Below are 24410 nucleotides of genomic sequence, written 5' to 3'. Positions count from 1 at the left end.
AAGGTTGCTGAATGTTCCTCCTGGATTCCTTTCACGTTGCAATGGAAAGCATTACCAATTTTATTTTCAAAAAGCTCCACCAATTTGCAGTCTGATTGCAGGGAAATCATTATTATAAGTCTTCCATCAATACTGGCAGTCATAGGCATAGTTTTAATTCCACATTTAACAGTATGCTCCTGATGCTGCCGAGAACAGTGGTACTTGGCAATGTGATCAGAATATTCTGAAGCCTAGAAAAACCCTCCATTTCCAAATGACCCAGGCATAGTGATATAAAGGGCCTTTTGTTTTTCCCTAATTGCTAGCATCATTTTCAATCAGACAGTGTCCTTTCAGATTAGCTTGATATCCAGAGTTAATAGGTGACAAGATGGATGTTTAGCCAGCCCTCTCATGTATTCAATGAGCAACAGCCAACTATTTACAAACCCCACTTCACAGGAAAAAGCCTATACCTGCAGCTGTACATGGATAGATACCTTTCTAGAGTAGGTGGAGAGATACCTAGATAGATAGGTGTAATTTACCTAGTCAGCATTAATGCCAGTAATAATTAGTAGTTGTAGTAGTAGCTCTTTGCTGCCATCTAATATTTATCTAGACTTTTGTAGACCAAATATGAGATAATGTATGTCAAGGAAGTGGGAGAATGTGAAAGTGGGAATATGCTAGCATTTAAGGCATGACATCTTCTTTTTTCAGCTTTTTTAAAAGGCTCATTGATGATGGGATACTTTTGATTTTCTGTGTTTTGTGAGAAGCTGCTTCATTTAGATCAGGTTACTGTAAAACTCCAGGATGATTTTATGTGATGGCTGTGGTTTGGTCAGCTGAAAAGAGTTATGGAAACACCGTTTATTCAAGGAAATGAATTGTAGAATTTGGAAAGCTCTAAAGCAGTGGTTGTATATAATGAAGCCTCAATTGAACCATCCAGTTGAAACAGATGCTTACACTGAGTATTACTAGCAATCCATAATTGAATATTGACAGTGATGAGAGAGGCATTTTCAGTAGTAGCCAAGTGTGTCAATCAGCTATGCAAACCTTAGCCCATTATATCATGGTGATCAGAGATTTTAAAAAATGTATTCATAATCAAGGGCCAATTAATGATTATTTTTCTGAGGCTTGTTCTGAAGAGACCGGTTATTCTTCCTGATCTAAGCAGCCAACCAAGCCAATGATAGTTTATTTATTTATTTTTGTATCCCATCTTTATTATTTTTATAAATAACTCAAAGCATAAATATAATATGCCTTCTTCCTTCTATTTTCCCCATAACAACATCCTTGTGAGATGAGTTGGCCTAAGAGAGAATGAGTGGCCCAAAGTCACCCAGCCACCCATGCTTAAGGTCGGACTATAACTCACAGTTTCCTGGTGAGATTCTAGCCTCATGCCTTAATCACTAGACAAGTTGGCTCAAGTTGTCCTTGCCATGCAAAATCAAGGCTGCCAACTAGCTATGCCAACTTACCTGTTACCCAGAAAACCAAATTATCATATATAGCAAAGCACCCCACCCTATAAAAGAAAATAAAAAGTTAACCTTCATTGTCATGCTGAGTAATCCCTCCCCCAAACAAAGCAAAATCAAATGAAAAAATAAGTGATTATTATTAAAAAACATTTTAGAAAGTTTATATTTTTAAGTTGGGGAAAATTCAAGACATCAGCTTGAATAAAGAAACATATTTATTCTTGTTTTCATTATTACTCTTGTTTTATTAATAGCTAACTCTCATATCATGATGGTGATGTATGTTATAGAATAAAAGCAACTCAATCCATTTTAAAGATTTTCAACTATGAATATGCAAAAACCTTCTCAAAACCTGAAGTACAATTTGACACAAGTCCCCTAAAAGGTAAAGGTAAAGGTTCCCCCACACATGCGTGCTAGTCGTTTCTGACTCTAGGGGCCGGTGCTCATCTCTGTTTCAAAGCCGAAGAGCCAGTGCTTGTCCGAGGACATCTCCGTGGTCATGTGGCCGGCATGACTAGACGACAAAGGCACACAGAGCGCTGTTACCTTCCCACCATAGTGGTCCCTATTTTTCTACTTGCATTTTTACGTGCTTTCGAACTGCTAGGTTGGCAGAAGGTGGGACGAGTAACAGGCACTCACTCTGTTACGTGGCACTCGGGATTCGACCCGCCAAACTGCTGACCTTCTGATCGACAAGTTCAGCGTTCTAACCCACTGAGCCACCGCGTCCCTATATAAGTCCCCTACCAACTTCCTATTTTTCTCAAATGAGTTTATCCTTGTATCTTGGCCCAGACAAATATGGTTTGAAACAAATTTGATTTACCCACTTCAAATGTAAAGACAAACTATGGTTTGATTTAAAAAAGGAATTGGGAAGAGGGGAAAGAAGAGGGCACAGAGAACTGAACTTTGCCCTGTAGTTTTCTGAGAACCACAAAAAACTCAGTTTCTCTAGCCACATCTCCCTTTGTCCAATCCACCTCTGAGTTCTTTGTAACATGCAAAACTATCTTCTTTCCCCCTCAAACCTGGTGTGTTCTACTTCTGCAAATTGAATGTGACCCCTTCCTCTTATTTTGCTCCAATCCATTCCCAATTAGTGGACAGCGACTAGTGATGAATAGGTCTAACAGGGTCAAGAGTGTAAATCAATGCTGAAGGATAGTTCTCTTAGTGCATAGCAACTAAGCCTTCAAGTTGCCACCCTAAAATAAAACAGTTTCAGATGCTAGTCAGGATTCATCAGGAAGTATCGAATCTTGCAGAAATTTCTAAGATTTCTGCTTATTTGAAGGATCATTCACAAGAAAGATATATTTCAGTTTGGAGGAGATGGATAGATTATATTCAGAACAAATATGGGACTAAAAAGTTCCACTTAGCTTATGAGTAGATTTTAGAGGGATATTGTTATTAATTTTAGTATTAGTATTGATTATATTTTTGTTTAAGTTATTATTATTATGTTTTTAATAATTTGAATGTATCTATGTTAAAGGGGAGTTAAAGCACATTATGAATTTGGTTAATTTTATAATGGATAATTTTAGTTAGAATATGATTATTATATCTATAACCCTGTATTCAGCTCTGGGAAGTGGTGGGGGGAACGGGGGTGGTTTGGGGTGGGTGGGTTTTGGGGATATGTATTGTAATTTTTTTAAAAAAGTCTTTAATAAAAAAAAGAAATAGGATTCATCAGGAACTAAGACTCTGTGGTTGCTTTTTTTTCCTGATTGCGTTTTGAGAGTGGTGTAGCTCTTTGCAGAAGTCAGCTAACCCTGTATAGATAATTATTTAAACAAATGACCTTATTGTCATTATTGTCTATTCATCTTCAGCATTGGCCAGTCATCAGTCACAATTGCTGTGATTGAAACTTGTACTCATTTGATTGGATTCTGGAAACATTTCTGATCTGTTGACCTCTGACTGGGATACATCTACCACTAACTTTTTCATTGTTTGGCCATTTGTCTTCAGCAATTTTATCAAAGAAAAAAAAGGTTTCTTCTTTTCCACCATTCACGGGACTCTTCGTGTATCAGTTTGCTTTGGTCTATGTAGTGGCTACTGCCACATAATATACAACTAGGCCATCTAAAGACATTGCAGCCAGCTTATTTCTGGATTGCGAACATGATTAAAGATGTTCAGAGTAGCCACTATTATTTCCAACAGGACCAGAGAAACTGTTTTCCACCTGAGCTTCTTCTCAACATCTTCCACAATGTGGGAGGTAAACTGAAACAGGGATTCTGTCCCTAGTGAACTCAGTCCAGAATAGACCACCACTTACTTACTTATATTTCATAACCACTCCTTTCCCTTGGACATTATTCTTTTGTAAATTGTGTGAGGGGGAGGGAAAGAGGCCACTGACATTTACAAATATTGATCCCAGTTTAAGGCAAGGCTAGTTTCATTTGTCACTGAATCACTGACAAACCCAGAGACAGTACTGCTGTATCCTACTTGAGATTAAAATCAGTTTGGGTAGTTTATAATTCAACATAAGCAAGGCATTTAGGATATAGTATGAACCTGCAGTCAAATTAAGCACCAACATGATATTGTTATTTGGGCATTCAATTTTTTATGAACTTTCAATTCTTCTTTGTTAAACAAGGTTTAGTGCACAATATAATGTAGGTCATGAGAACAGGGATGGTGATTTATGTGTTTGTCTTTCACATTTTTCAAACCCCAGTTTTATACCCCCATGGACCAATATGGCCATCTCTCATGAATAAATCACAAATTTAAGAATTGTAACCAAGTAGGTCAGACATGTCAAACACAAGGCCCGGGGGCCAGATACGGCCCACGAAGTGGTTTCATGCGGCCCACGAAGCCATCCTGGAAACACTGAGGGAACAGCCCCCACTGCCTTGGCCCTGGCCCAGAGACCCTCCTCCTGCCAGAGACCCTCAGATCTGTCCCACTCCTGCCCAGGCCCCCATAGGCACCCTTGATGCAAACGATGTACAGCTGGCCACGCCCACCCAGTAGGCCATACGCACTTTAGCCTCGCCCACCCAGTAGGCCATGCCCACCCAGGCCACACCCACCTGGCCCCCTGAGGGCAACCGCAATGCTGATGCGGCCCTCAATGAAATTGAGTTTGATACCCCTGAAGTAGGTGGTATACTGGTATAGGGAATCAAGAATTTGGGCACTGGAAATTTATATGATTGATTTAAGATTATGACACTACTTAATCAGCAGAAATAAAAGCCTAGTAATTGGTGCAATGAAGACATTTGGTTTGGTTTGTCCCTGCTTCCCCCGCCCCTTTTTTTTTCTCTTTCAGAAAAATAAACTTGTGCACAAAGTAAGAAATTGCAGTGGTTTTAAGAAAAGCCGTATAGAATAGTAAAGGCATCTTTCTGGTATAACTCAGATCAATGCCAACCAAAATTGGTGAAAAAGAAAATAGGATATATAAAACCCAAGAGCAGGCTTTAAATCTGGGAAAACTCCCTCCTTCAAAAACTATCTAGCTTATATTTTGCAGTGTTTAATCTTTAGAAGCAATCTCGTCCATTTGCTTCTCTAAAAATTGTTAATGCTTTGTTGTAGGACTGTAACTTAGTTCAGCAGATATTCTCCTTGTGAATGATTGTAGAATCAGTTCTCTGTATCTCTGGGTAAAAATGGAAACTGCAACCGTACTGTATTGAATCTCAGAGAGTCTGCCTATCAGCACTGATAAACTTAAGTGAGATGGATGAATTCAAGGTAAAACAGCTTCCTATATCCTGTTGCTGTGCTCTACAAAGATTAACAGCAAAGGGGCCATATCATACATTTCAGATAAAGTGAGCATGAAATGGCCTGGGTTTGATGTAGTGCCAGGAGAAATGAACTTATCTATACCAAAAAGAGTTTCATTGCAAGAAATCTTTAGAATTTCTTAAGCCAGGTTCTGTCGTTTAAAGTCAGAGCCATTGTATTTCTAGATGTGGCAGAAAATAATTGAACATATATTAAACAGATACGCATGCTTTTTTTCCCCTTTAGAAAAGTAGATTTGGCCTTTTTTTTTTGAGGTTGCACTTGGTTGCACGAATTAAAATTTCCTCACATTTTCTTTACATAAAATCTTTTACTGGCATAAAGGTTTCTGTTGGGTTAATTCCACCACAGCTGGGTAAAGTTTTCTTGAAGTCACTTCAAAGGTTACCAAAACACTTCCTGGCCCAGTTCAATGTTGTGGTCATAATATTTTGCCCCCCTCCCCTGGGTGAGATCTGTTCCCACCCTCCTTGCCTTCCATAAGAACCTAAAGACCTGGTTCTGCCAGTTGCCTTGGGACCCCAATGGGAGTATCAAGATGGTTGATGGACCATTAGGTAACCCCACCACCCTGCACATCTTGTTCTCTTGCTCCCATCCTTAATTATAATTTGTGTTTTTATTGTTATTATAAATATCCACTTCTAAATGGTGTATATTTACTACGCCCTTTATAAAAGAGACATTACAGAATCGCTTCTGTATTTCAAAGGCTACAGGATCAAAATCTTAATCAGATTAATCTTGCAATAATTTTGAGCAGAATCAGTTTCAATGGTTAATTATCAGTCTGCGAAAAAACTTCTTTAAATGCTTCTACTGTGTATTCATTTGATTATTCAACTGATATTATTCCTCTTAAGTCAGTTTAGCAATATTTTTATACAACAATAGCATTTCATAATCAGAGCAGACAGAGATTGTACCACCTGTTATAAATGCCAAAGGTTATTGAATGTAGCTATTGTTACAAATTTCACATAGTTTGTGTATTTGTTTTAACCCATTTGTGCTAGGTGACTGCTATATTTCTAGAACATGAGACGTTTTCTTGATGAATAGTGGTATAAATGCTCCAGTAATTTTGCACATAAATGTGTCAGCTCTCTTTTACATAATGGAGAAAATCCCTTTCATGGACTGGATAAAATGAGGTTTATGAATCATAGCAAAACATGCTTCTCATAAAAGGAGAGGGAGAAAAAAGACAAATGTGATTTTCTCCAGAAAGTCCTAAAAAAATCCATATGGCCTCTAGCTAAATCAATTCTTTCTCAGGCTGCACTGTCATTATAATTGCTGAGAACAATTACCATAATTAACTAAATAGTGGTTCTTAAAAGATGAGAAAAGATGATTCTTCAGAGAAGACAGTTCAGTAGAATTGCCATTTTCCCCTACTAAGTAGGAAATAGTAGCAGCAGCCATAAAAGTTCCCATCTGAACTTAGAATGTTTTCCTATAAACCTTATAAGATCCTCCCTCCCCAGTGGCGTAGCGTGGGTTGTCAGCACCCGGGGCAAGGCAAGTAATTTGCGCCCCCTAACTGCACCACACGCCTGGCACCCCCCCTCCACAGTGGGCGGCGACCCAGCGGCTCGGATCAGATTCGCACAGCCAGCACTGCAGTGAGAGAGAGTGAGTGAGCCAGGCAGGGGCAGAGAGCTGCGAGTGCGAGCGCGCCCCCCCAGATGTTGCGCCCGGTGCGGCCAGCCCCCCCTTCACCCCCCACGCTACGCCACTGTCCCTCCCTTCTTTTTCCTTCCTTCCTTCCTTCCTTCCTTCCTTCCTTCCTTCCTTCCTTCCTTCCTTCTTTTTCTATATGGTATTGAACAATATTAAACAAGATGTTCATTTTCCCCAAGCATGCTTCTTAGAGAGACCTGGGCCTTCAAGACAGACATTTGAAGATCATCGGAAAGCTGGTGAAAGTGAACAGAATGCCATTTGGGCAATTTGTCAATAAAAGTAACTGATGATCCCAGCCAATAAATTCAATCCAATATTATATTACCTTACAACATATTCGTGGAACCTATGAAACTATTATATCAAAGCACAACACTTGTTCATGCAAACAAGAACTTTGTCTTGTTATAGGACTGTAAATTTTGGGCAGCAATTTTATCCAGTTTTCCACCAGATATTCTTATCACTGCTCTATTGAGCTTTAGCATGCAGTGCTATTTATATCCTCCTTTCTCTCTCTCTCTCTCTCTCAAAAAACAATCATGTTCTTACTAAAAGAAAAAAATAGAGCAATGCAATGGGATAACAATGACAAGCAAAGTTGAAAAGAAACCAATAATATCCAGGAAGAGCAATTAGCATTTTGATTTTGATTGTTAGCCAGACAAAGTTGAAACAGTTCTTTACAAAACATTTTGTTAACTTTTTAAATACAGTGGGAAATTATTTTGGACTTTCAAAGCACTACTATTTTCTGATACTAATATTCTTAGTATTGTGAAAAGTCAGGGCATATGCAAAAGATCTAACTAAGCCTGATTGTAGAAACTGAGCATTTTCATCTGAGAGTAGATATTTTCAAAGACGATATGTTTCTCAGACAAATAAGGCTTTAAGACTAGCAACAGGAATCTAAATCATGCCTCAAAACAAATGAGTTCAAAAAGTTTCACAATCTCATCTCTGCAAGGTGTCCCAGAAGGGTAACCTATTTGATTGCACTGAAATCCACAGAAATGCAACGAACCTGTTATGCATGATTTATTCTAAGCAATTGTGTAAGAATTATGGCTGAATGAGGAGTTACATTTTGACCCAAGCTCTTCTCAATTAAAGCCTGGTTTATGATCTCAGACTGGCTGAAGTTATTTTGAGTGGGGTCTTCTCACAAATTGCATATACCATGACTGGTAAAAAGAAAGAGGTAACAACTTGTTCACAGGTTCATTTGCAAAAATGAAAGCCAGAGTTTCACCTGTCTCTTCCTGTATCATTTGTAATAGAAATAATTTGTAGCCATGGTGTTATGTATTGGGCTTAAGGGAACACCTTGAGCACTAGCATAACAGATACTAGCAGGTGGTGCTGAACCAAAACTGTTGTGGCCGGGATCAGTTTTCGATGGGAAACAGAGGTTCACCCTGATTGGTTGGATATGTCCCTGGCCAGGTATATAAAGGGTGCAGGTAACCCCTATTTCTCAGTACAGTCCCTTCACCTAATAAAGAGCTGCTATGCTGTACTCATCGTCTTGGCGTCCTTCCTGCTATCCAGAACCCACTATGCAACAGTGGCGACGAGGATGGGATCCTGCTTCACCTTAAGAACTGAAAGTCACTAGGGGACAGCATCGCTTGCTAGAGGAAAGAGGCATCTTTCCCCCCCTCGACGACCGGCTAGTCACCACGCTAGCGGCCACATTGGTGGAGCAGGATTCACAGAAGCTGGATGCAGGGATGGCATGGATCAGCCAGCCCCGAGAATTCAACATCCGTCGCCCCGAACAGTGGGACTCTCACCTGGGACAGATCAAAAATTTCCTCCGGGTGAACCAGATCGCCAAAGATGGCCTGAAAGCGGCGACCCTGCTTTGCATAAGCAGGCCCACCATTTACGATTTGGCCATAAGCCTGTGCTCGCCAATGCCAATCAAGACCGTCTCATTCCGAGACCTCACCGAGAAGCTGAACGGGCATTTCAAGCCACGAATGTCCGAGCTGGCCTGGCAGTTCCAGTTCATCCAGAGGGTCCAACTGCCGGGCGAATTGGTGTCGGAGTTCATTGCGGCCTTACGGCAGGCTGCCCGTCTCTGCAAGTTCTCCAATCTGGATGAGAGGCTGCGTGACTGGCTCGTGTTTGGCCTACGCAACAAGTGTCTGCAACAGAGGCTGTTCGCAAGGCCCAACTTAACCCTCCAAGATGCTCAGGACAAGATCTTGGCCAATGAGGCGGCACGGGGCAAGCGGTCCAGACCCCCCAACTCAGCAGCCCACCTCAAAAACGCTGCATATGGTGGGAGCAGAGAAGCAGAGGAGACCGGCATCGACCAGGTTTGGAGGAGGCCGGAACAATGGGAGCGACAACAAGGAAGCCGGGAGAACCAGCGGAAGGCAGTGCCCTTCCCGAAATGCACAGGCTGCGGCAGAGACCACGCACGGACAAACTGCAAGTTCCAGTTGGCCACATGTTGGGCCTGCAGAAAATCAGGCCACATCGCAGCGGTCTGCCGTAGCCATTTCTGAGAGGGCCTCCACGAGCTACAGCTGGAGGACACGTTGCGGAAAGGTACCGGGGCCCAGAAACCAACCAGCGTAGGGTTTTTCGAAAGCCGGAGAGCCAACTGCCGAACCAGGGTCCGCCGGCCACTTAAACCCAAATTTAAATTGGACATCCATTTATAGGGCATTCCCTGTAAAATGGAGCTTGACTCCGGCTCTGCAGTCTCAGTCATCTCGTATGAGTCTTTTAAACTTATTTGCGGCCAGAGCAAACAGTGGGTCAAATTGAGGCCCTCCAACATTATCCTCACCAATTTCCAAAATGCCCCAGTAAAAATCAAGGGGGAGGCCACCCTTTCAGTGCGGTTTAAGAGGTTCCAAGGGCACTTGGATATTATTGTAGTTGAGGGCTGGAGAACTAGTCTAGTCAGGCTAGATTGGTTTGAGGCACTAGGAATAGTAATATCAGGCATTCACAGGACCCAGGGGAATAGCATTGAACCTGTCTGCAAAGAATTTGCAGACATATTCGATAACAAGCTAGGCAGGTACACCGGGCCCCCCATCTCCTTTAAATTAAATCCCAACATCCTGCCCATTAGGATTAAACCCCGGAGAGTTCCCTTTGCTCTCAAACACAAGATAGAGAGAGAGCTACACAAACTAGTTGAACAGGGGGTCCTGCAGCCGGTAGAAGGGGGAGAGTGGGAGACCCCTATAGTCACCCCCCTCAAAACTAACAGGGAGGTCAGGATCTGTGCTGAATATAAGTGTACATTAAAATGGGCCCTTAACCAGCATGCTTACCCAGTCCCAACGGTCAGCCATGTTCTCGCTTCCCTCCAAGATGGCACCATATTTGCTAAGCTAGATCTTGCGCAGGCATACCAGCAGCTGCCGGTTACCAGGGAGACGGCAGAAGCACAAACAATAGTGATGCACAAGGGAGTTTTAAGTAGGTTTCGTTCTGCAGGTCTCAAATTAAAAAGGGACAAATGCAGCATTGGGGTTGCATCCACAGAATTTTTTGGGTTTAAAATAGATGCCAGTGGGATCCACCCTGCAGAATCCAAAGTGTGGGCAATTAAGATGGCCCCCACTCCCAAGAACAAGGCTGAACTGCAAGCCTTCCTTGGGCTGCTAAACTTTTACCATACCTTCCTACCTCACAAAGCAGCAATAGCTGAGCCTTTGCACAGGCTCCTAGATAAGAAAGCTGTATGGATCTGGACCAATGTCCACGGAAAAAGTTTCCAGACCTTAAAGGCCATACTTTCAAACAAGTCTACAGTCACCCACTTCATTGAAACAAAGCCCATCTGCATTGCTTGCGATGCTTCACCCTATGGACTGGGCGCAGTACTAAGCCATCTAGAGGGAAACGGGGAACAGGTGCCCATCGCATACTACTCCAGAATCTTGTCAGGGGCAGAGAGGAACTACGCCCAGATAGACAAGGAAGCCCTGGCAATAGTGGCTGGGGTCAGGAATTCACAATATTCACAGACCATAAGCCGCTATTAGGGTTATTCACCATAGGCAAACAAACCCCCCAAATTCTCTCCCCTAGGATGCTTAGGTGGTCCATATTCTTATCAGCATACAACTTTAAGCTGGTTCACAAACCAGGGAAAGAAATAGGCCATGCGAATGGGTTAAGTAGACTACCCCTAGCAACCACAGAACCAGATCCACCACCTGCTGCACAGATACTAGCAATCCATGAGCTACCAGAATGCCCTCTCCATGCAAGAGACATAGCAACTGAGACAGCATCAAATAAAATCCTGAGCAGTTGTGGGGTAGTAGGGTCATCATACCAGACACACTGAGGGATAGAGTCCTACAATCTTTACACGAGGGACACCCTGGCATAGTTCGAATGAAGGTGTTAGCTAGGAGTTATCTTTGGTGGCCAGGGTTAGACAAGGCAATAGAAGAGCAGGTACACGGGTGCTACACTTTTCAAAGGTCCAGACCCGAGATGCCCCAAGCGCCTGTCCACAAATGGGAGGCAACACATACACCCTGATCCAGGGTCCACATAGACTATGCTGGCCCATTCCAGGGACAGCTCTTCCTAATAGTGGTAGATAGCCACTCCAAATGGTTGGAGGTAGTGCCAGTTCCCAATATGACCATGGCCAGAACAATCCAAGTGCTCAGGGGACTTTTTGCCACACATGGTCTGCCTGATGTTTTGGTATTGGATAATGGGGCTCAATTTACCGCTGCTGAATTTCAGGCCTTCATGACAGCGAATTTGATTAGACACGTCACATCTGCACCCTTCCACCCGCTTACTAATGGACAAGCTGAACGCATGGTGAGAACGACCAAGGACGCACTCAGGCGCATCATCGTTGGTGACTGGCATTACAGGTTGGCAGAATTCCTATTATCCCAACACACCACACCATGCACAGCCATGGGGAAGAGTCCAGCGGAACCTCATTGGGGCAGATGCCTCATCACCAAACTGGACAGACTTCACCCCGACAGAGTGGCTTCTGGGACGGAGCAACCCAAAACCCCTTGAGAAGTACACCCTGGTGATTTGGTTTAGGCCAGGAACTACGGTCTGGGACATTTGTGGATCCCGGGGGTGGTGGTTGACAAAACCGGGCTTTTATCCTACGTAGTAGGGGTGGAGGGGGGTCATCAGGTCAGACGGCACATAGACCAGGTCAGGAAATGGGTTCCTGAATGGTCACAGAGCAACCACCCGGAAGACCAGCCATCATTGACATCAAATCCCCCCTACCAACAAACAATAGAACCTGAGCCCGAGGAGGACCTCACCAACCCAGAACTGCTTCCAGAGAGCCCTGTCCGGCCGGGACAACAACAGGCCCAGGACCACCGCAACAACCCTGCCACAGGGTCAGACTCTGGGGTGGGTCAACCGGAAATGGTCAGCCAGGACTCAACCACTGACCCTACCATCCAGGATATGGGGGAACCCCTAAGACGTTCATCCCGGACTCACAGGCCACCCGCCTACCTCGCTGACTATGTGCGCAAATGAGGGGAGGCTGAGTGTCATTGTATTCTGGGGCGTGTCATTATTATTATGTATGTATACACCTGTATATAGAGATGATTGTTTGAGCTTAAAGGGGGAAGGGGTATTATGTATTGGGCTTAAGGGAACAACTTGAGCACTGGCATAACAGATACCAACAGGTGGCACTGAACCGAAACTGTTGTGGCCGGGATCAGTTTTTGGTGGGAAACAGAGGTTCACCCTGATTGGTTGGATGTGTACCTGGCCAGGTATATAAAGGGTGCAGGTAACCCCTATCTTTCAGTATAGTCCCTTCACCTAATAAAGAGCTGCTATGCTGTACTCATCGTCTCGGCATCCTTCCTGCTCTGCAGAACCCACTATGCAACACATAGCATAAAAATAAAGAAGTTAGGCATAAAAGTTACAAAGATGAGAGACATAAGGGCAAATCTGATCTAGCAATAAAAATATCCTTTTTTGGAGAGGGGTGTGGTACATTCTAAAGTTATTTAGAAAAAAATGACTATTTTTGTTCCTTATGTGTTCCTATTTTTCAACTTGTCTTACTCCAAGTGGATTAAAATGGGCATCCTCATTCTTCAAAGCTGACTGGCATATATATTGAACATATGTCAGATCTGATGTCTGGCATCCTGATCTTTTTGGCTTGAGTTGTTAATTTTATTTTCACATTATGAAATATTTTTGCTTAGAACTGATGAGAGCATGGAAGAAGACAATCAAAATGCAATAACAGCCAGATTTTCTTCTGTGATTCTTCTTTACACAGCAAAGGCATTGGGCATAAAATCAGAAAATTATTTCAGCAAGCTTTGTTCCACATTGCCAAACAATCTCCCATGCAGAGATTCGGCTATTTCTCCTTCTCCCACTCTGTAGCATATATTGTCATGGAGAAGACAAGGAAAAAATAGATTTTTTTCTAAAATCTTAAGCATTAGATGCATAAATAAAAGTAGCTTCCAGATTCTCCACTTATGGAAGCTAGTTCATTAGTCTAGCATTTAAGCAGCTTTAGGAGAACTACCAGAGGAATAGAAGAATCCTACCAACTCAGAGAAAGAGCTGACTTTAAGAAAGCCAGCTAAAGTAGTGATTAACCCCTTGAGAGAATTGGAAAAAGAAGACAGCTGGACTTGGCACATGAAATCCCATTTTATTCTTTTTGAAACAAGTGTGCCAATTCTTCAAGGAAGTATTAAGAATTGAGCTACCTTAATTAAATAAAAAAATTCTCCTCTCTCCAAAGTTGAGATCCAAAAATGCAAGATTAGCCATGTTAGCCCCATCAGACCTAAAGGAGGTCTATGCTGAAATGACCATTGTGTCCCAACCACCAAAGTTTCAAAATGTTCACATACTTTTTTAAAAAAAGATACTGAAATGCCAATTGCTACCTTCCAAATACATAAAAATTTAAACAACATCGACCTATTTCAAATCTTGACAGGTGGACAAAAATGCCAAATTCCAGGCTAAACATCTGGCCGACTGTGTAACCACCACCACTAATAATAATAATAATAATAATAATAATAATAATAATAATAATAATAATAATAATAATAGTGTTTTGAGGATGAGTTCTGAGATATGAAGAAAAAATTGCCCTGAAAAATCTAGATCAAAATCCTCCAGTTTTTGCTTATTGAATGGAAAATAATGCCCAGCAAAGTTTTTAAGTTTTCTTTTTGACATCTGGGAACATATTCATAATTCTTTACTAGGGCTTTATCTCTTGTAAATGTAAAACAAGTTTTGTGCAACAGAGGTATTTATGTACCTTCAAATTTCATAGGAAAAAACCTGAAAGAAAAACAATGAAGCAAAATCATTGTCATGTCATTTTGATGTGGTGAAAATGTAGTTACAAAAACCATATGTTGTTTCGTTTCAATTAAACATTCAATGATGAGCCCTCCGAGGCTGTAAGCCTTTTTCTCATGTAAGTAATTCTTACTCATGTGAGTAATGGAAATGAAATTATTCATGACGGCAGTAGTAAAGTATGTCAAAATGACTCATAACCATAAGGCTCTATGTATAACTATTAAAAAGAGAGCTGCAATTCATTACAAGTCCCATTCAGACCATGTTGCAATGGGAGATGATAACCACGCGTGGTTGGATCAATGTTGTATAATCTGTTCATATCCTAAAAGCAACCTACAGTATATAAGTTTCAGCTGGCATTACTATTGGTACATTTGATAAGATGAATGCTCAACCATCTTTATCATGGAAATTAGCTAAAGAAACACTAGAAACAAAAAGGTACATATGATGGCTATTTAAATCTGCATCTATAATTAATTGAATACATGGGTTAAAAGTAATAGCATCCTGTATTAGATGTGTCATCCATCTATTCTGTTGGAAGTTGAAAATATTGTAGGAGTATGCATTCAAGACTAATTATTCAGCTGGAAGAGGCTCTCAGCCTTACTTCCATGTAACTAAACTATGTACAATAATTCTGCAACCCTTTTTTATTAGTAGTACTTACTGTAGTTCCATTTCAGATTTAAATAAATTCAGTTATAGATCTATTCTGTTCCATCTGATTTCTATATCCACCTGTGAGTTCATTTTACTGAAAACACCACCACAAATGGGCTATTTCTGTTTGAACGTTTCTTTAATATTTGAATAAGGTATGGGGATCTTTTTCTTAGATTACTTCAGATTATTATGCAGTAAAATGTACAATCTGAATAAAGGGTGTTATGGCCAACCTATTATTCCAGGTGAAGTGAAGAGATTAGGAGTTCTTCAAAATGCAGACCACATGAAGTTTTCTGTAGTCACGATGGAGATTATCCCATTACTTTTGATCAGCACTGGCAATTGATTAATTATAATGTGTCGAAGGTATGGGGATCTTTTTCTTAGAGTACTTCAGATTATTATGCAGTAAAATGTACAATCTGAATTAAAGGGTGTTATGGCCAACCTATTATTCCAGGTGAAGTGAAGAGATTAGGAGTTCTTCAAAATGCAGACCACATGAAGTTTTCTGTAGTCACGATGGAAATTATCCCATTACTTTTGATCAGCACTGGCAATTGATTAATTATAACGTGTCAAATGTAATGGAGCTACAAATCCTGCACAGCAGACAATTTCTCATATACATAAAAAAGTGGAATACTTCAGAACTGTTGCCAGAAGAATTGCATAGCTGAATTCAGATATTCATCTCCAGTCTATGTACTAGTAGGATTAGGTAGCTAATCTGATTCTCTGCCTTTTTTTTTTTGAGGGAGGGTTATACTAATGCATCAACCCATTACAATCAAATCAGAATGAATAATATATATTTCAACACATTGGAGGATTGACAGAAACTGTGCCCAAAACATAAACCATGAATATGTGAAAAATGCTAGCAATGGAGGGTGTCTTCCCTATACCAGATGTAAAAATCAGTCCAATTTTTATCAAGAGCAAAACTCATCTACTGAATTCAGTTGTATTTTGTGCAGCATGTTGCATCTTGTAGCTGTTTCTCTCCCCCCCCCCCCCCACTGATACCACTGGGGGAATAAGGAAGGAAAGAACCTTAGATTCAAATTCTGGAAGGAAAGAAATGCTTTGTTCCAAATAGGTCATAAGTAAAATCCAGTTTTTGGATTCTTTTTTCGTAGGTCTTTTCCTTTGTGAACCATTGGCTGCTGAACAAGATTCACTAAAATGTAAAACAAACGGAAAATGCCAGTGCCAAATTGGGATATCTGTTACACATTTCAGGCAAGTAGGATTTGGATGAAAAGAGTGTATTATAGACAAGGGATAACTGCAGAGAGGTTTAGAGATCTACTATTCCCGTTTATAAAAAGGAACACAACATCTGGAGTTAAGGGATATTGAAGGCACATGAACCATGCAGAATGGACTAAACAACCTTTCTAAATAATAATAATAATAATAATAATAATAATAATAATAATAATAATAATAATAATAATAATAATAATAAACCTTTATTGTCAAAGTACAACATGTGTACATTGAGATTAGCTGAGCCTCCCCCCGTGCTCTCTCCCCCCAACACACAGTGACAACAAACCCTCCATCCCACCACACTATGTGAACCAACTATGTGAACCAACCAAAAATCAAGTATATAAGAGAAATATGATAAAAAGGCATAGCAAATGTAAATATAAACATGTATAATTATGTTCAGTAACAATATGAGATGCTGTTGTGGATGATTTTGCTGAATCCTGCCTCTCCAAATTCAGCCTCTTTCAGCTGTGTTATACTAACCTCTTTTTATTTCAGAGTAAGATAGCTAGCTACTTTCAGGGATCAAAGATGATTTGTAACCTTTCCTTCCTTCCTTCCTTCCTTCCTTCCTTCCTTCCTTCCTTCCTTCCTTCCTTCCTTCCTTCCTTCCTTTCTTTCTTTCTTTCTTTCTTTCTTTCTTTCTTTCTTTCTTGCTTATCGGTTGACTTTGGCTTCAATACTTGAATTATTTTGTATTGGACAGAATGGCAAATAAAAATAAAATGGGAATGGTTATATTTATTTGGATTAATTTAATCTAGTATGCCTGGAGTGTGATGGAAATATCATTAAATTTGCAGATGACACCAAAGTGGCAGGAATAGCCAACACTCCAGAAGATAGGCTTAAAATACAGAAGGATCTTGACAGACATGAACATTGAGCACAATCTAACAAATGAAATTCAGTGGTGAAAAAAATAAGGTTCTACATTTAGGCAAGAAAAAAACAAATGCATAAGTACAGTATAGATGGTACTCGCTCAACAGTAGTAACTATGAGAGGAAACTGGGAGTCCTAGTGAACAATCACTTAAATATGAGCCAGCAGTGTGTGCTGCTGCCAAAAAAAGCCAACACAGTTCTAGGCTACACTAACCAAGGGATAGAATCAAGATCACGTGAAACATTAATATCACTGTATAATGACTTGTTAAGGCCACACTTGGAATACTGCATCCACCATGATGTAAAAAAGATGTTGAGACACTAGAAATAGTGCAGAGAAGAGCAACAAAAAATAATCGGGCAACTGAAGGTGAAAACATATTAAGAACAGTTGCTGGAATTGGGTATGTCTAGTTTAATGAAAAGAAGGACTAGAGGTGACATAATAGAAATGTTCCACTAAGGGGTTGTCACAAAGAAGAGGGAGTCAAGCTATGCTCCAAAGCACCTGAGGGCAGGACAAGAAGCAACGGATGGAAACTAATCAAGAAGAGAAACAACTTAAATCCAAGAATAAATTTCCTGACAATTAGAAGAATTGAATATGCCAACACTGGAAGTTTTTAAGAAGAGCTTGGACAACATTTCTTTGAAATGCTATTGGGTTTCCTACCTAAGCAGGTGTTTGGACTAGAAGACCTCCAAGGTCCCTTCCAACTCTGTTATTCTATTCTGTTCTGTTCTATTCTATTTGCATCTACCACATTTATTAATTACTTTAAAAAAAATTTTTTGCAACAAAAGGTCCTAGGCAATACTAGTTCATTGATTAGTTTCTCTGGAATCTACACAGGATAAATGAATTTACGCATTATTTGTATTTATTTATTGTTTATTTGTATCCCACCTTTATTATTTTTACAAATAACTCAAGGTGGCTAACATGTCCAATACACCCTCTTCCCCCTATTTTCTCCACAACAACAGCCCTGTGAGGTGGGCTGGGCTGAGACAGAGTGACTGGCCCAATGTCACCTACCTTGCTGTCATGGCTAAGGCAGGACTTGAAGTCATGGCCTTCCACTTTCTAGTCTGGTGCTTAAACCACTAGATCTAATGCAAAATGTTCAAGCTAGGAAATTGTTTTAAAATATTATTATTTTAAGTAACAATAATCCCATTCTGATGTTCTAACTGCACCTAAAATACGTTTCAGATAAACAAAAGCTGAATGATGCCGTGGCACATTTTCTTTTATTTCCAAAAATGAATAGTTGCGTTTCAGCTAATGTCTTAAGCAAATTTATTAGGAAATGAATTGCACTGAACTCAGAAAAACAACATTTTACTGAGTTCAGTATGATTTACTTCCTAATAAATTATTTTAAAATATGGTTTAGGATTTAAGTGTTCCTCTGATTTTTTTTAAGCACATCTTCAATTCAGAATTAAAATGGCCAAAGTATTAAAGTTGCCAACAATTATTTTGATTTGAATTAAATAACAGTTTAAACTTTATTCAGATTATGATTGCAAGCTGCAGGAACTAGAAATTTGCTTTAAAAATAAATGCCAAACCATGTTTTTTTCATTACATTGCCAAGCAAGCCATAAGCTAATGCCCGAAGGTCTGTAGAACACTGATATTTTGCCAAAGTGCCATCAACCTTCTTAAGCCTTCCAGTTCTTAACAAAATGAAATTTCAACACCAGATAAGAAAGTTTGGATTGGCTAACTCAGTTCTTTGGGGGATAGATTAAAAAAAATGGAGCAATCAGATGCTTCTCAAGTCCAACAGAGCCAAAATAGATGTCCAAATGGCACAGTCATGTTAAGGAACTGAATACCATCCCAAAGCAGATGTCCCAGATCAACAGGACATTCTTTTAGATAGAGGAAGGACAGTGAATCACAACTAGACAATGAACATGTAGCAAAGATTGAGAAGCTGGCATTTGCACATGACCTACATGTATAAATAAAGTGAAATGCCACACTTGCTTCTGAATCCCACTTGTGGGTAAAGTACAATATAATCAGTACAATCCCCCCTCCCACTTCCCCCCAAAAAAATCCTGAATGCAAAAGAAATGTTCAGCCTTTAAGTAAGCTTTGATGTCAATTTACTGTAATGTATGAAAAAGAAAGAATTTTAACAATAGGAAGAAGACCATCTGAATCCTACAACACATTTTGTACTGAGCAGGATGAGAAGTAGCATTGAATTGTTAAATTAATAAAAGAAAAGAAAAATTGCTAAGTAACAGGAAAAATATCAAAAACAGGGGTGTCCAACCTTGGCAACTTTAAGACTTGTGGACTCCTAGAATTCCCCAACCAGCAGCAGCAGGTTGAAGTCCACAAAGTTCTTAAAGTTGCCAAGATTGGACACCCTGATCTAAAGGATGCTATCATACTCCAAGTTTTTTATTTTTCTTTTGATTTATCTATATTACATATAGATAAACCATAGGATATTCTGAATGTATGAAATACTTGTATGTGAGTCACTTAGTATACGAATGGATTTATACCCATCCACCTTCTTTTGAAAGTTAAAGAAGTGATAGGTGTCCACACAAGTAGCATAGAACTATGATAGTCTTTCTCTCCCAGGTAGCAGATGGAAATGTGCACTATCAAATATACGTAGTTATTGTTACATCCTGGATCTCTTTGCATCTTCTGATTAAGTTATGTACACATGGTAGTTCTCATTTCACAAGCTGAAGTCTATACTGCAAATTATACTAGCATGTGAGTTAAGTGCAAATGTTTTACAGATTGAAAATTCCTTACTGCTGCCTTTTTTGGGGGGGGTCTGAAATATAGATTTTTTTTTCTCCTTACCTATTGCTGTGTTTGCCGGGAGAAATATTAACAACCTAAGATATGCAGATGATACCACTCTAATGGCAGAAAGTGAAGAAGAACTAAAGAGACTCTTGTTGCGGGTGAAGGAGGAGAGTGCAAAACTTGGGTTGAAACTTAACATTAAGAAAACCAAGATCATGGCATCCGACCCTCTCAATTCCTGGCAAATAGATGGGGAAGACATGGAGGTAGTGACAGATTTTATTTTCCTGGGCTCTAAGATCACTGCAGATGGGGACTGTAGCCAAGAAATTAAAAGATGCTTGCTCCTGGGGAGGAAAGCCATGGCAAATCTAGACAGCACACTAAAAAGCAGAGACATCACCCTGTCAACAAAAGTGCGTATAGTCAAGGCTATGGTCTTCCCACTTGCAATGTATGGCAGTGAAAGTTGGACCATAAGAAAGGCTGAGCACCAAAGAATCGAGGCCTTTGAACTATGGTGCTGGAGAAGACTCCTGCGAGTTCCTTGGACTGCAAGGCGATCAAACCGGTCAGTCCTAGAGGAGATCAACCCTGACTGCTCTTTAGAAGGCCAGATCCTGAAGTTGAAACTCAAATACTTTGGCCACCTAATGAGAAGGAAGGATTCACTGGAGAAGAGCCTAATGCTGGGAAAGATTGAGGGCAATAGAAGAAGGGGACGACAGAGAATGAGGTGGCTGGATGGAGTCACTGAAGCAGTAGGCGTGAGCTTAAATGGACTCCAGAAGATGGTAGAGGACAGGAAAGCCTGGAGGAACGTTGTCCATAGGGTTGCGATGGGTCGGACATGACTTCGCAGCTAACAACAACAACAACAACATTGCTGTGTTTTCCATATCTTCTTACAAGTTACAAGTGGCACTTTAAATACATCATCTTGTAAAGTTTTAAATAGTTTGGCTGGTATTTCATTTTTTAATTGCAGCTTTGTTATTAGTAGTACCTGGGAGTCATCTAATCTTACCTTCTAGAATGTCTGATTCTGGGTCAGTGAAAAAAAATTTGTGCATATCACCTATTCTGAGATTTATTTGTCTGTGCAGGTAGTCTTTGACTTACAACAGTTCATTTAGTGATCATTCAAAGTTACAATGGCATTGTAAAAAGTGACTTAGAACCATTTTTCATACTTAAAAACTATTTGTCAATGCTGCCACAAATTGAACTGAAGCCATTTTCACTTTGCTTTCGGTTGCCACATATTTAGAAAGGAAGGAGGGGGGAGTGTAATTTTAAGTTAGCCATAACAATTCTCAAGTATGGGAACCAAGGTCATTACTGATAACATTTTGGCAGGCTGGAGGGCTGGGAGGAGTGACCGCATTTAGTAACAATTGGAGAATGTGATTTATGATATCTAATTGGAGTGGGAATTGCAACTTGCAACTTTGTAACCAGGGGGAGGGGAATTTAGTCTTGGGTTCACCTTTGTATGTGCTGTTATTTTGTAGCCAAATAAAAATGTTCTTTGAGCAAGAATTCCTTGCCTTGAAGTTCTTTTAACCATGACACTATAACAGAAATCTCCATGATCATGTGACCAAAATTCAGATGCTTGGGAACTGACTCATATCTATGACAGTTGCAGGGTTCACGTGATCCCCATTTGCGATCTGCTGACAAGCAAACTCAATGAGGGAATCCAGATTCTCTTAACAACCATATTACTAATTTAACAACTGCAGTAATTCACTTAAAAACTGTGGCACGAAAGGTTGTAAAATGGGGCAAAACCCATTTAACAAATCTCTCACTTAGCATTATAAATTTGGGGCTCAATTGTAGTCATACATTGAGGACTACCTGTATAAAATTCTTCCATATATTTATCCTACTTTTTGGGGTATCTTTTTCACCAGTAAATCTTTTCCTGCTTTGTGTATTGGCATGCCTTTGTTTGGGTAAAGGCTTTCCTTGATTTTCCTGTAATTTTTTAAAATAATTCTCCTGTGCTTAGATTTATTTAAAATACTATTTAATTAAGATATTAGTACAGGCTCTTCGGCTTTGAAACAGAGATGAGCACCGGCCCGTAGAGTCGGAAACGACTAGCACGCATGTGCGGGGGAACCTTTACCTTTACCTAGTACAGTCACTTTCTCCTAGTTTCTTCTGAGTCTTCTAAACTCAGCATTTAGTTGGACAAGTTTTCTCCTATCTCTATTGGTTTTTGCTTTCTTACATTGTTTTAGCTGATTTCCACAATCAGCAGAAAGCCATTTTCCCTTGTTTTGCATTTTGAGTTATTTTGTTTGTTTTCACTTTAATGAGGCCATGGATTTCAATCCAAAGTTCTTTGGTCATTCTGTAAATGCAAAGAGTATATTTGTTATAGTTTTGGGTTGAACTTACACGTATACAAGCTAAGAACAATCTTTAGTAGCACACTGAGCAACAACTACCTGAAGTGCCTGATTTCCTACCTTTTCTAAATTGGATTTAATGTTCGAACAAAGAAACAAAGGAATCCCTTGGCTGAATGAATGGATCTATCCAAATATTATACAGGTCTGAATCAGAGCAAGTATAATACTTTTCAGTGAGCCACTTCTTAACATTTAGCTGACTTGTCACTTAGCAATAAGCAAATTTTCAGCAATTGGACTTAAGTGTCACATGCAGAAAATCTTGGATTTAGTCCCCCAGATCTCCAAAATAATTGTCATAAATGATGGATGTAAAAGATTGTCTGATTAGACTTGAGATGGCTGTTGACCATTTGAGTGCACACTTTTCTTGATGGTCTAAATCACAGGTCTGCAACCTGTGGCTCCGGAGCCGCATGCGGCTCTTTCAGCCGTCTCCTGCGGCTCCCAGTCCTCTGCCATGTGCAGTCAAAAAAAAAACAACAACAGTGGGACTAAAACAGTTCAACCAATCAATTCAAATATGCAGGGTAGGTGCATATCTCGCCTTGGCTCCACTCTTCAGTCAACCCCTGTTCTGCGCATGCATGCATGCATGCACATGCGCACACATTTTTTGCAGCTCCCAGTTTTTCCTTTTGTGAGGGAACTGGTTCCGAGTGGCTCTTTCACTGTTTCAGGTTGCTGACCCCTGGTCTAAACTAATCAAATAAATAATAATAGTTGCCCTTTTAGATAGAAAGCAGTTAGAATTAAATCCCAGAGGCTGTGGGTCTTCTCAGTGATTTTTGTCCTATGTTCCATTGGTTAATGAGCAATGCTCCATACCTGTGGTTATAATATGTGAATTAGAGACAGTACTTTTCAAAAAGATAGGTCCTAATTACATCACCTTTGCAGAATAATTTACTACCAAATGTCCATGAACAGGAGTCCTTCTCATGTGTTCCACTACTTTTTCTCACTGGTTTCATTATTATTATTATTATTATTACCCTTATATACAATTATTTTGTTGTTTTGCATGTACACTGAGAGTTTATGCACCGGAGATAAATTCCTTGGGTGTCTAATCACACTTGGCTAAAAAAATATTCTATTCTGTTAAGTGGGCAATCTGGTTGTGTGTTGTATTTATTCATTATTTATAGTTTGCCTTTGGCTCAAGATGGTGTACATATCATTCTGTCCTCCAGTTTTTCTTCACAATATTCATATAAAGTTGGGCTGGCTTAGTTACCAAGTGAGCTTCCATTGCCAAGAGTACATTGGAACTTGCATTTCCATAATATAGCTACTGCACTATGTTACACTGACTGTCATTTAGAAGGATCAGTGAACTCTAGAGACATGATGCCAGATTTTACTATTAAAAATAGGAAAGGGAGTATAATTAGAAAAATAAATAAATATGCAGATGGAGAAAAACACATTCTAAGCAAGAAAAATAATTGAGAAAATCTAAAGGAAAAAACTCAAGAATGAGCCAACAGGAAAATCCAGTATCCCCCAGTGGTAAACAGTATGTGCATATCATTATGAGAGGTATTCATGTGGAAAAGTGAATGTTTTAAAAAGCCAGGCATGCTCTGAGAATTGTTTTTTTTATAAAAATGATAAATTGGGGCAACACTTTAAAATAACATTACAAAAATATTCCAAGATGTGAGATGAGATACATATAGTTAATAAACTTAAAATAGATACAACAAACATAAGGAAGGGAGGGCCATCAACATTGAATATTAAAAGAGATTTCTGTTTGGTTCCTTACAAAAGAAAATAAAAGTATCTTGAATCTTCTTATTCTAAGCTCTAATTGCATTAATTCAATTTCTAGAATGTCAGTAATGGATATTGCTGAACTACCCTTTTCTAATCCATATTGTGAACTATTTAATTACTTATCATTTCTCTTCTATAAAATGCTTCTTGTGCTTAGATCCACAAAGATATATTGGGGCACAACCTAGCTTAATATCAGTATAGA

Source organism: Vipera ursinii (assembly GCF_947247035.1).
Source record: "Vipera ursinii genome assembly, chromosome: 5".
Taxonomy (NCBI): Eukaryota; Metazoa; Chordata; class Lepidosauria; order Squamata; family Viperidae; genus Vipera; species Vipera ursinii.
Note: the sequence above shows the minus strand (reverse complement) of the source record.